The following is a 10000-nucleotide window of genomic DNA, read 5'->3' on the forward strand; positions in this document are numbered from 1 at the left end:
TGTGTTTATTAGTCTCTCTCTCTCTCTCTCTCTCTCTCTCTCTCTCTCTCTCTCTCTCTCTCTCTCTCTCTCTCTCTCTCTCTCTGTCTTTCATTTTTATTTCATGTTTCAACCTTTACCATTTTTCTCTTCCCTGATACAATCTCTCTCTCTCTCTCTCTCTCTCTCTCTCTCTCTCTCTCTCTCTCTCTCTCTCTCTCTCTCTCTCTCTCTCTCTCTCTCTCTCTTTCTTTAATTTTACAGTCACCTCTCTCTTCTTCTCTTCCTTTCTCATTTTCCCCTCTCTTCCCTTCTCTCTCCCTCTCATTTCCTTCCTTTCCTTCTCCTCCGTGTCATCTTCACTCTCTCCCTCTCCTCATTTATCTTCCTTCCCTTAATTCTATATTATTCCTCTCCCTTCCTCTTTCCTCCTCTCCCTCTTCCTCTTTCCTCTCTTCCCTCCCTACTCCATGTTACTAATTGTCTCTCTACTTCATTAACTCTCTCTCTCTCTCTCTCTCTCTCTCTCTCTCTCTCTCTCTCTCTCTCTCTCTCTCTCTCTCTCTCTCTCTCTCTCTCTCTCTCTCTCCATTAATTCATCTCCTGTTTATCATTCTCTCTCTTCCTCATTTTCTTCCCTCCATTCGTATCTCTCTCTCTCTCTCTCTCTCTCTCTCTCTCTCTCTCTCTCTCTCTCTCTCTCTCTCTCTCTCTCTCTCATTTATATTCCTTACTCCCATCTTTTATTTTTCATTCTCTCTTTTTTTCTGTCTCTCCATCTATCTATTTCCTTCCTTCCTTCCTTCCTTTCTTCTAGCATTTTCATTCATTCATTCATTCATCTTTCCTCTATTACTATCTCCTCTCTTCTTTCCCCTCCATTTTTTTCTCTCAGTTCTTTTTTGTCCTTTCTTCTTCTTTTTATTCATTTATTACCTTCTTTCCTCTTCTTTCCTCTCTTTCTTCATTTTTTTTCCTCTCACTTCATCCATCTCCTCGTTTCTCTCCTCCTCTCGCAATCTCTCCACTCCTCTCCCTTCTCTCTTGTTTCTCTCTTTTTCCCCTCCTCTCCTTCCCTCTTCTATCTTCTTGTCTTTCATTCCTTCCTTTTCTTTCTTCTCCTAGTCTATTGATTCCTCTCCTTCTCTCTTCCCCCTCTTCTTCTTTTTCCTCTCTTTTATATTCTCCTCCTCTTTATTTCCCTCTTCTTCTCCTCCCATATCCTCAAGAACTTCTGTCTTTATTTTCAATCTTTCATTTTTCCCCTTTTCTCATTTTCCTTCTCTTCCATATCATCCTTGTCGCCTTTTCCCTCTTATTTTCTATATTTCCACTCTTTTTCTCTTTTTCTTGCCTCCCTCCTCTCTTCTCCTTTTCCTTCTCTTACATATTCTTATCCCCTCCCCTCTTTTCTTCCTATCCTCCCTCTCCCCACTCTTCTTTTCCTTTTCTTTCCATATCCTCCTCCTCCTCTCCTTCTTCTTCCAGTATTCTCCAAAAACTCCCCCTCTTTTTCTCCAGTTCCTCCCTCTTTACTCCCTTCCTCCTATCTCTTTATCTCCTTTATCTCCTCCTCCTCTCCTTTCCCCTCTTCTCTCAAGTCCCTATCCTTCAAAACCCTCGTCTTTTCCTCCTATCCCTCGCTTTACCCCCTTCCCCTCTCCCTCTCTCTTCCATCTCTTCCACACCTGCGTAATTATCCCACAGGTGAGAGAGAGGTAAGCCACCTGCATTATATTCTCATCTCGCTCCCTCCCCACACCTGCACTCTTATTTATGCTGCCCACACGCCCCGCCTCTGCCGCGCCCTCTTGTAGGTAAGTGGGGGGGTGATGGTGGGGAGGGGATGGTTTGAAGGAAGCTGAGTGAGGGGAGGTAGGGGGGAGTAAGGGGATCTGGCATGAAGGGGTGTGAAAGGTGAGGGGACATCCAGTGGAAGGGAAAAGGAATTTGTTGTGGGGTGATTGAAACTGAAAGGTTGAGGGAGATAAGGGATGAAGGGATGCTGGGTGAGGGGAGATCTTGTGAAGGGGAGGGCAGAGCGAGGGGAGGAAGGGTGAAGGGAGGGGAGGGTGTTGGTGTTACAGTGGCTGAATAACATCACTAAAATTTGAGAAAGCGATGATGTGAGTACAGTATAACTCATTACTGTGAGATGGGCTGTTTTGCGAGGCCACAGCGATGACTTGGCGGGTCTCGTGGGTGTCTTGCTGGCTAACGATGCTGAATTCTCGTTAAGTGGCGTCTAGAATAATGAAAATATCCTTAAAATTCCCAATGGCTTTCACTCGACCGGTTAAACTATCACTAGAATCATGAAAAGCACCAATGAAAACTCTAATCACTTACCCTGCAGCCTTTTAAGAGTTGCCAAAAGTAGGGTGGATCTTTACATATAAACAAGCAGTTATGTGGATTTTTTTAAGCAATTTTTCGTCTGTGTAGGAATTAGTGGAAAAAAAAAGAAGCAGGAATTAATTTATGACTTGTGAGTTTAGGTAAAGCATGGTTTGTGTGTGTGTGTGTGTGTGTGTGTGTGTGTGTGTGTGTGTGTGTGTGTGTGTGTGTGTGTGTGTGTGTGTGTGTGTGTGTGTGTGTGTTTGTCCTTTCTGTTTGATCTTCGAGTTGTCTTTTTCCTAATTTTTTTTCCTTTTTTCCTTTCTTTTTTCAACGGAACCGGCATTGTTAGGAAGCTTTTTCTATTCTTTTTTTTTCCTTTTTCCATTCTTTTTAAATATTTTCTCTCTTATTTATTTTATAGTTAATTTTCCTGTCCCTTGGCTGGCCTGCCCAATAAATAAATAAACAAACAAATAAATAAATAAATAAATAAATAAATAAATAAATAAATAAACAGTGGTGTGGTGATTGAAGTAGTAAATGACTGCAGTGGTGGTGGTGGTGGTGGTGGTGGTGGTGACGATGTGGTAGCGTGTGGTGTGGTAGTTGCAGTGGTGGTGGTGAGATCATAACTACAGTGAGGTTATGAGTGTGATATGTGGTAAAAGTGATGAAATGGTGATATAGTGATGATCATAACTACAGTGAGGTTAAGAGGCGCAGGAATAGTGAGATAGTGTGATGAACGTGACAAACTGTGGTGAAATGTGGTGAAGTGTGGTGAACGCGATGTAAATGTTGACGTGGTGGCTGATAGTGAAGATCAGTGCGGTGATGATAGGAATGTGGGCGTGGCTAGCTATAGTGTGAAGTGTGGTGAAGTGTGGTGAAGTGTGGTGAATGCGATATAACAAAGGTGTGGCTGTAATGTATCACCATCATCACTACTATCACCATCATCACTATCACCACCACCATCACCACCACCATTGAAGCGAGGAGAGAAAAGAATATAAAATGAAAATACAGGTTAAAGGAAGGTGGAAGATAGAGCAATAATACTGAGAGAGAGAGAGAGAGAGAGAGAGAGAGAGAGAGAGAGAGAGAGAGAGAGAGAGAGAGAGAGAGAGAGAGAGAGAGAGAGAGAGAGTCAGTCGCAGTATAACCGGTGAGCAGAGCGGTTGTGTGTGCCTCCCTCTCTCACTCACTCACTCTCTCTCTCTCTCTCTCTCTCTCTCTCTCTCTCTCTCTCTCTCTCTACATACCAGGCATTTTCCTATCTCCTTTATCTCTTTTTCGTAATTATTGCAGTGTTGTTATTTTCTTTCTTTTCTTTCTTTTTTCTCTTATTCTCTCATTTCCTTTTCCGTTTCTTCCTTTCTTCTTTCTTCTTTCTCTTTTTTCTCTCTTTCATCTACAGTGATTGTTAGGCTTTTTTGTTTTACTCTTTTGATAACTGAGAGAGAGAGAGAGAGAGAGAGAGAGAGAGAGAGAGAGAGAGAGAGAGAGAGAGAGAGAGAGAGAGAGAGAGAGAGAGAGAGAGAGAGAGAGAGAGAGAGAGAGAGAGAGAGTAAAACATGTTGCTGGTGTGGGAGTTTTTCTTTCTTTTCTCACTTTAAATATAACTTCTTTTTAAAATATAAGTTACCGTTAAACTTTTTACATCATCTGTCTCTGTCTCTGTCTCTCTCTCTCTCTCTCTCTCTCTCTCTCTCTCTCTCTCTCTCTCTCTCTCTCTCTCACTTTGCAACACGTGACAGATGTAGATTGAAAGAGAGCGAGAGAGAGAGAGAGAGAGAGAGAGAGAGAGAGAGAGAGAGAGAGAGAGAGAGAGAGAGAGAGAGAGAGAGAGAGAGAGAGAGAGAGAGAATAGTAGAGAGATATAAGATAAAAAGACAATGAAAGAGAAAAATGGAGAATAGCAGAGAGAGAGAGAGAGAGAGAGAGAGAGAGAGAGAGAGAGAGAGAGAGAGAGAGAGAGAGAGAGAGAGAGAGAGAGAGAGAGAGAGAGAGAGAGAGAGAGAGAGCTCACTTTACACCCGCAGCCTCCTCCCTTTAACAGAGAATTAAAGAGAATTAAAGTGACAGGACAAGAATTTATTGATCATTGAACAGAAAGAAGAAGAAAAAGAAGAAGAAAAAAAAAGAAGAAGACGGAGAAGAATTGGAAGTGAGGCAGAAAGTGAGATAGAGAGAGAGAGATAGAGACTGCTCACTCTATCTTCGTCTCTTTGGCCACGCCCCACGCAACTTAGTGCTGAGGTAAGCAATGTTCTGTATCGCACCGCCGCCGCCACCACCACCATCACCACCACTGTCATTACCAGAGAGAGAGAGAGAGAGAGAGAGAGAGAGAGAGAGAGAGAGAGAGGGAGGGATGTGTTTGTGGTGGTATAGTGTTGATGTTTGTGCAGTGTTAGTAATAGTAGTTGTAGTGGTGGTGGTGGTGGGTGTTGTAGTAGTAGTAGTAGTAGTAGTCATAGTAGAAGTAACAGTAGTGGTAGTTGTTGTTATAAAATTCTACCTACTATCACTATCCTTATACTACTACTACTACTACTACTACTACTACTACTACTACCACCACCACCACCACCACCACCACTACCACCTTCACCTGTACAATGAAAACAAACAAATCAATCAGATATGCAAATAAGAAACATGTATGCGTGTATGTCCCCTTGTGTGTGTGTGTGTGTGTGTGTGTGTGTGTGTGTGTGTGTGTGTGTGTGTGTGTGTGTGTGTGTGTGTGTGTGTGTGTGTGTGTGTGTGTCAAGTTATATATACACGCACTCTCACATCCAAACGAGGGATTTAATCTGACGGTGTAGCAGTTGAGGATTTGGAGGCTGGCTGTACAAAATAAGGGTTTACAGGGAGGCTGGGGGTGGGGGGGGCGGCTGGTCAATGGCTCGCTTCTGTAAACAGTGGTCTTCCTTCATGTAAGGGTGTCACTGGCTAGGGGGCAACAAAAATTAATATAGATGTAAAAAAAAAAAAAAAAAGACCCACTAAGGCGCCAGGTCCAGAGGAGAGATCAAAAAGTGAGAAGGAAAAATTGGAGTGTCTTGTAACTTCCTCCCTCCCTCAAGAGTTCAAGTCGCAGGAAGCAGGGAACACAGAAGCAGGCAGGGAGTTTCAGAGCCTCGAGGGAATCTGGGGTTTTCAGTTAAGGGAAGGGCAAAAAATCAGAGAAACTTGATGTTTTAACCTAACTTAACCTAACTTAACTTAACCTGACCTAACGTAAACTATTTATAATTACCTTGCAGGGCGGATGGGAATGTGGGTTTTCAGATAATGGGAGGGGAAAAATCAGTGAAATTTGACTTTTTAATGCAAGCTAACCTAACCTGACCTAACCTGACCTGACCTGACCTGTCTAAACAAACTGAGAGGCCTCGTGGGAATGCGGATTATTGGGTAAAGAGACTAAAAACAAACAAACAAACAAACAAACAAACAAACAAACAAACAAACAAATAAATAAATAAGCAAAATTAAATAGATAAATAAATGAATAAATAAATAAAGTGAAACCTGTCGTCCTAATTTATAATCTCACAGCCTTCACGTAGCAGTGTTAGTGTTCTCGTGTTTGTTGTCATGTTATGCTTTTGTTCTTCTTTCTCCTCTCTTCTGTTAGGGTGGAAAACTAGTATAGATTTAACAACTAGAGGGAATATTTGAACTGAAAGATTTAGCCAGGCAGGGAGGCAGGGAGGGAGGGAGGGAGGGAGGGAGGGAGAGAGAGAGAGAGAGAGAGAGAGAGAGAGAGAGAGAGAGAGAGAGAGAGAGAGAGAGAGAGAGAGAGAGAGAGAGAGAGAGAGAGAGAGAGAGAGAGAGAGAGAGAGAGGATTAAGAAACTTCGGCAAGAATATATACTTTTTCCTCTATAACAGTAAACTAGAAAAATACTAAGAAACGGAAGGGAAAATGTACAACGCAATTTTTTTTAAGAAAGCGGAGGAGAAATGTGTTAAAATAATAGTATTTCATTGCAACAAAATGTATAAAAGTAAGAAACACACTAGTGAGATGTGTGAAAGAAAAAGAGAAGAAATGTATAGGAATTAGAACCAAAAAAATGCATAGTAGTAGTAGTAGTAGTAGTAGTAGTAGTAGTAGTAGTAGTAGTAGTAGTAATAACAGTAGCAGCAGCAGTAGTAGTAACAGTATCATCATCATAGTTTTTTTTTATGTATGAGGGACACTGGACAAGGGCAACAAAAATCCAACCAAAAAAAAAAATCAAAATAAATAAAAAAAAAAAATAAAAAAAAAACGGGCCCACTGAGATGCCTGTTCCCGAATAGGATCCGAAGCGGTAGTCAAAAACTGAAGGATAAGTATCTTGAAACCTCCCTCAAGAAGGAATTCAAGTCATAGGAAGGTGGAAATACAGAAGCAGGCAGGGAGTTCCAGAGTTTACCAGAGAAATGGATGAACGATTGAGAATACTGGTTAACCCTTGCATTAGAGAGGTGGACAGAATAAGGGTGAGAGAAAGAAGAAAGCCTTGTGCAGCGAGGCCGCGGAAGGAGAGGAGGCATGCAGTTAGCAAGATCAGAAGAGCAGTTAGCATGAAAATAGCGGTAGAAGACAGCTAGAAATGCAACACTGCGGCGATGAGAAAGAGGCTGAAGACAGTCAGTTTGAGGAGAGGAGTTGATGAGACGAAAAGCTTTTGATTCCACCGTGTCCAGAAGAGCGGTATGAGTACCACCATCTTAATTAATAGTAGTATTGTTATCATTCGTTATTACCACTGTTATTATCGTTGTCACGGTCATTAACACCATTACCACATTACCAATAAACCTTTCATAATCTGTGCATCAATATATTGCCTCAATGTATAATCCTTCAACAGTCGTATTCTTTCCACCCATCATCATCATTATCGTCATCCTCCTCCTCATCATCATTTTTGTCATTCTCACCACTACGATCATCATCACCATTATCCTCCTCCTCCGCCTCCTCTTCATCACCATCATTTCCGTCACTCTCACCACCACAGTCATCATAACCATCATCATCATCACAAGATTATCGGAAGACCATAAACTTCACAAACACACACACACACACACACACACACACACACACACACACACACACACACACACACACACACACACACACACACACACACGAGGCCTATCTGAAGAAAAAAAAATTAATATGGAACTTGATATATATTTACTACTTTCCCTTCCCTTCCTCTCCTACTGACTAACTAACAACGTCATTCCAGAGTCCATTCTGAATGATTATTTTTTAACTGTCTTCACCCAGGAAAACATGCAGGATATGCCAGATAGTGAACAGGTGTTTAGAGCAGATGAGTATGAGAAGCTGACGGATATTTCCATAACTAGGGAGATAGTGGAACAGGAGATAGATAGACTAAAAAAGTTCAAGTCACCAGGACCTAATGAAATATATCCCAGAGTACTTAAGGAATGTAAAAAGATTATTAGTGAACCGTTAGTTTCTGTCTTTAGGAAATCACTGGAGTCGGGTGAGGTACCAGTAATGTGGAGGCAGGCTAATGTAGTACCCATCTTTAAGAAAGGGGATAAAACTTTAGCGTCTAATTATAGACCTGTCAGCTTAACTTCAGTTGTAGGTAAAATGTTAGAGTCAATAATAGCCAGGAACATTAGGGAACATTTAGACAAACATAACTTGATAAATCAGTCACAGCATGGCTTCACGAAGGGGAAGTCTTGCCTGACAAACTTGTTAAGTTTTTACAGTAAGGTGTACGAGGCAGTAGATAAAGGTGATAGTTATGATATCTTATATCTGGACTTTAGTAAAGCATTCGACAAGGTGCCCCATCAAAGGCTCCTGAGAAAGGTTAGGGCGCACGGGATAGATGGGAAGGTGTTAGGTTGGATAGGGTCATGGCTTGGTAACAGGCGACAGAGAGTGCTAATAAACGGCTCGAAATCCGAGTGGGGTCATGTCATTAGTGGGGTGCCACAGGGATCAGTATTAGGGCCATTATTATTTCTAATATATATCAATGACTTGGATAGTGGAATTAGTAGCGATGTTAGTAAATTTGCGGATGACACAAAGATAGGTAGATTAATTAGGTCAGAAGCGGATGCCATCGCCTTGCAGACAGACTTAGATAGAATGAATGAATGGACGGATAGATGGCAAATGCAATTTAATATCAATAAATGCAAAGTGCTTAGCGTAGGTAGAGGAAACCCACACAATAGGTACACATTAAACACCCAAACTCTGGTAGGTACAGGGTACGAGAAAGATTTAGGAGTTATAGTTAGCTCTGAACTCCGTCTAGGGAAACAATGCATAGAAGCCAGAAACAAGGCAAATAGGGTACTAGGATTAATTTTTAGGAGTGTTAAAAGTAGAAGGCCGGAAGTAATATTAAAGTTATACTTGGCGCTGGTCAGACCTCATCTAGACTACGCTGTGCAGTTCTGGTCCCCACATTACAGGAAAGATATAGGTCTATTAGAATCAGTACAGAGGAGAATGACTAAAAGGATACAGGGGATGAGGAGTATTCCTTACGAAGCGAGGTTGAAGTTGTTAAATTTACATTCTCTAGAGAGACGTAGGTTAAGAGGGGACCTGATAGAAGTCTTTAAGTGGTATAAGGGTTATAACAAGGGAGATGTAAGCAAAATTCTTAGGATCAGCAACCAGGGTAGAACAAGAAATAACGGGTTCAAGCTTGAAAAATTTAGGTTTAGGAAGGAGATAGGAAAAAATTGGTTCTCAAATAGAGTGGTAGATGAGTGGAACGGACTCAGTAATCATGTAGTTAGTGCTAGGACACTAGAGAGCTTTAAGAGAAGATTAGACAAGTTTATGGATGGGGATAGCAGATGGAAATAGGTAGGAGTGTTTCATACAGGGACTGCCACGTGTAAGCCTGGTCGCTTCTTGCAGCTTCCCTTATTTCTTATGTTCTTATGTTCTATTCCAAAAAGTACACACGGAACAAAGAGGAAAATTAAATAACCTGCGATGAATTACTAAGCGGCGCTAAAACCACGAAAAAAAGACACAATATAGAAGAAAAAGAAGAAAAAAATATATTAACACTATCCCTCACCTTGATGATTTGCACAGAATTACCTTTGTTAACCTGGCGAATTCATAACTCCTCTTTTAACCCTTTCACTGCTTGATCCATCTGTCCTTAATACCTAACCACTCTGAGACATCATTTCTTGTTCTCCAATCGCCTCCAAACACTGTACTGGCTAGAAATTACAGAATCTATTGTTTTTTTTTTTCAAGTCTGTCATTGTTCTATTTAAAAAACTTCAATCCATTCCCTTAGGCCTATATTGAGAGGCGCTTTGCTCCCTCGCCAAGTGTATTTTGAAAGGCCACAGAGATGATTAGCAGGGATGTCAAGAGCGTTTCTCCAGTTAGTAATGTAGAAATCTTGTTGATCTGTCACTAGAACCGTAGTGGCACTCTTGGGAATACGTGTCACTTCAACTAAAGCCTTTTGAAAGTAGTAAAGGTGCGGCGCAGAGGTGTCCTGTCAATGGTCCTATCAGTGATGTAAATTGTCACATATTGCATTGAAAACGTTAATTATTCGTTCAAAAACCTGAAGTCAATTTTGCGTTCTTACTTCTGTCTAATTTTCCGAAGTTCTCCTGTCCAAAAC

General features: G+C 41.4%; 1 protein-coding gene and 1 long non-coding RNA gene across 2 annotated transcripts in view; one reads left to right on the forward strand and one right to left on the reverse strand.

The window, feature by feature from the left end:
* Window positions 1-4321: 4321 nt before the first annotated feature.
* Window positions 4322-10000, forward strand: part of LOC135113167 (leucine-rich repeat neuronal protein 1-like) — a 62627-nt gene continuing 56948 nt past the window's right edge. Inside the window, exon 1 of the mRNA XM_064028265.1 lies at window positions 4322-4581. The gene's annotated coding sequence lies outside the window, so the exon portion shown is untranslated. The remainder of the gene's footprint in view (window positions 4582-10000) is intronic.
* LOC135113168 (uncharacterized) overlaps window positions 9601-10000 on the reverse strand; it is a 236436-nt gene continuing 236036 nt past the window's right edge. Inside the window, exon 4 of the long non-coding RNA XR_010274735.1 lies at window positions 9601-10000. This exon is cut by the window's right edge and continues 135 nt beyond it. This is a non-coding gene — a long non-coding RNA (uncharacterized LOC135113168).

Source organism: Scylla paramamosain, chromosome 25 (assembly GCF_035594125.1).
Source record: "Scylla paramamosain isolate STU-SP2022 chromosome 25, ASM3559412v1, whole genome shotgun sequence".
Classification (NCBI taxonomy): domain Eukaryota; kingdom Metazoa; phylum Arthropoda; class Malacostraca; order Decapoda; family Portunidae; genus Scylla; species Scylla paramamosain.